This window comes from Bactrocera latifrons, unplaced genomic scaffold (assembly GCF_001853355.1).
Source record: "Bactrocera latifrons isolate USDA-ARS-PBARC rearing strain unplaced genomic scaffold, ASM185335v1 scaffold_10, whole genome shotgun sequence".
NCBI lineage: Eukaryota > Metazoa > Arthropoda > Insecta > Diptera > Tephritidae > Bactrocera > Bactrocera latifrons.
In genome coordinates, this window is record NW_017534408.1 from 1,263,763 (window position 1) to 1,267,079 (window position 3,317).

Genomic DNA, 3,317 nt, shown 5'->3' on the forward strand with positions numbered 1-3,317 from the left:
TGAAAAATTTATTGATTTTCTTTATTTGACAATTTAAAGTTGATAACCTGCCATGATAAATAGGAAACTCATTTGCGCCAACTGCGCGTCGATCTTAGCCTAAAATAAAGTCATCGATTATTAAATATTTTATCTAAATATGTGAAGATGTTCGTAGAACCCTCTAAATACATTTTGTCTACTGCAGTGGAGAAAGCTAATTTCGTACTACATTTAGTCGTTCAAGGGATACAATATTCACTATCTCAGCAATAACGCTAGGAATTATCTGTACCAAAACGTCAATCGTCTCGAACCTATCTTCGTAGTCAAAGGACTCCACATAACCTCAAAATAGTCTTACAATTTTGGAGATCATGCCAAAGGTCCACGACGCGAGTATAAATCAGATAGCAGATGCCAAAAACACCGACTCTAAATAAAGTATTGCTTTATTGAAAACCATACATCTAAAAAAAAAACACCCTTCAGGAACAGAACTAGAGTGAAGAAAATCATTTTTGCAAGGCATTGGTCTAGTAGTCTCTGATAAAGCGGAAAAGGTTGTTTTCGCCATACAGCAATGACATTTCATTTCGTTCCAAGACTTCCATTACTCTCAAAAATTGTTGATCTGCTACCTGAAATGGGGGGGTTTTTCATCCAAAAACTTAAATTTCACGTTTTTTATATGTTTTTCTTCGAGAAATCCAATATTTTGAATATATAAATTTATGTACATCATATATGTATGTATATAATGCGCAACCTCAAATGAAAACTTTCAAACGTCAAATGTCAGCTGGGTATCACTAGGTCACAACGGCGTCACATGCGTTGTCTTCAATAAATCTTAAGCAATTGAAGTGAGCGCCAGCGGCTACAGTAGCAGTGACGTCGACTTTGACAGTGGCAGCGGCTGTGAAATTACAAAAATAGAAACAACTAAAAGGGTACTCACGCATTTGTGGAAAACAAAAGCATAAACGTCATAAACGAAACCACAAAGAAACAATTATACATACATACAAATATATTGTACAAACATACTCATAAGCATATAAATACTTATAAGCTATACATATGTACATACATATAATTATATGCAGACAAAATAAACCAGAGTAATTTTGAATTTGAATTGTGTTTGATTTTTACTTCTGTCTGCCTCCTTAATATGCGACACACACACATCTAAACATGTGAGCGCTAAAAAGTAATCGCACTGTACGCAAGCACTTGAACGTGGTGAGACAGCCGACCAGCCAGTTAGTAAGTCAGACGGCCCACCGCCCTCTAAAAGAGTACTTTCGTTTGTTCAGACACTTGTGCGATCACTCACAGGATTGACGCTGACGCCGCAGTCACAGCTGCAAGCAACAGTAGCTGCAAAGGCACAGTGATGCGGTTTTACCTGTGTTCATGTGTAATTTCAAATTAATGAATATTTGATGTTGTGGTTTAGCTTTTCTTAGATGACAAATTACTCATTTGTATTTGGAGCATTGATGATTTTCACAACTAACTCTAAATGTATGTATATATATTAAGCAGGTGTTATAAATGTACGAGAAACCGCTTTCGACCACTGCCGCTAAAAACGTTTCGAACTGTGTGATCCCGAGAATAAATTATATTTATTTCAAGTCGTAAGATTTCTCGAGAACTACTCAGCCGATCTTCATGAAATTTTACACAGGTCTTTGAGGTACAATTCTATATACAATATTTGAAAAAAAAAAAAAAATCGTGACATTTTCATTTTTTGTAAGAATGTCTGCCAAAAATCCAGATTTCAGTTTTTGCCCTTTGTCCAAGTTCTAAGTTAAGGTTTTAACTAAAACACGTATCTTTCACTTTAGATGATCCCGTAAGGAGTTATCCTGCCAAAACGGGCGCATCTTGTACACATGTACATACATACCGAGTGCGTGATCTTTTATGTGGGATCTTGTACACGCTTGATTCCGATTCCACATTCACGGAGAGTATTATAAATGCCGACGAGACATGGGTATCGTCGAAATGGAACCAGTTTTCAGTTGATCGCAGAGTTAAATTAAATTTCGCTGAAGAAGCTGAGGGCCATAACAAAAAGAGCTTATGAGCAGTGTTTCGAGGACTGGAAAAATCGTTGATATGAGTGTATTACATTTGGTGGGGATTACTTACTATTAGTTCAGCTGGCATGTACCCAAAGCGGTGGGAATCTACATATGAAGCCCAAAAAAATATTTACATATATTCCCTTTCATGAAAGCATAAAAAATCACTCTGCATACTGCCACAGATAATCCTAGATTATATTCGGCTTTTAAAAAGTTTTTTAATTTTAATTTTAACGGTTCAACGACCAGATTAAAGTCAGCATATCAGTGCATGCACACACATACACATACAAGGCATATGAAATAAAATAATTTTGGTTTCTGCAAATGCGTTTAAGATCCGGACATTGCGCCAGAACTACGCTTACGCTTCACAAAATACAAATTTATGTACATATGTATGTAAGTCTGTCTATATTACTCTCCTATTTTTTCCAACTTTAAATTATCTATCGATGTTTTTGTAATTGTGAATGTGCACTCGTTTTTATTGCAATCACATTGTCGCATTCTTTAAAAAATAAATTCTCGCACTCCCAGCATGTAGAATAAGATGGATTATGAACAGACTCACACACATGCATGAACATGCACAAGCGTGTTTTTTTTGTTGTGTGTGAACGCAGCAGAATGCACAAAGCAGATGTGTGATCGGCGCGTATGCGAAAAAGAAAACGCAGACGCTGGTTGTTGTTGTTGTCGCCTGCGATGACAACGATAAAGTCAAAGTCAACGCCAGCGTCGCAGTCACATACGCTGTCACAGTCGACGGCGCTGCGAAGGCATTTGAAAAAACAATCGCATGCGCTTATTTAAATGCAGGCGGGCATGCAGTAGGCACATTTACGCACGCACACACACACACACATGCAAGTATGTATTTAAAATTAATTGCCTGCTGGCAGCCGGCAACTTCATCGTCAATGATAAAGTAATGTGAAATTGGAAATAAAGCAAAACCAAAATCAAAGTGAAAGAATGCAAGCACAAAACACAACAAAGATAAAACGGTTTATGAATTTTCTTTATCAATCACACACACATATACATATGTATAGTATGTATGTATATTTTTTAATTTTAAAGTTCTATATTCTAACTTCAATTAATCTTTGGAAAATGTTTCTTATTTGGGTCATTAGAAAACATGTTGAAATTGGAAAATATTTTTTTCTTTGTCCGTGGATTGAGCAATTAATAAATACATAAATTTTTAATATTTTATAAATT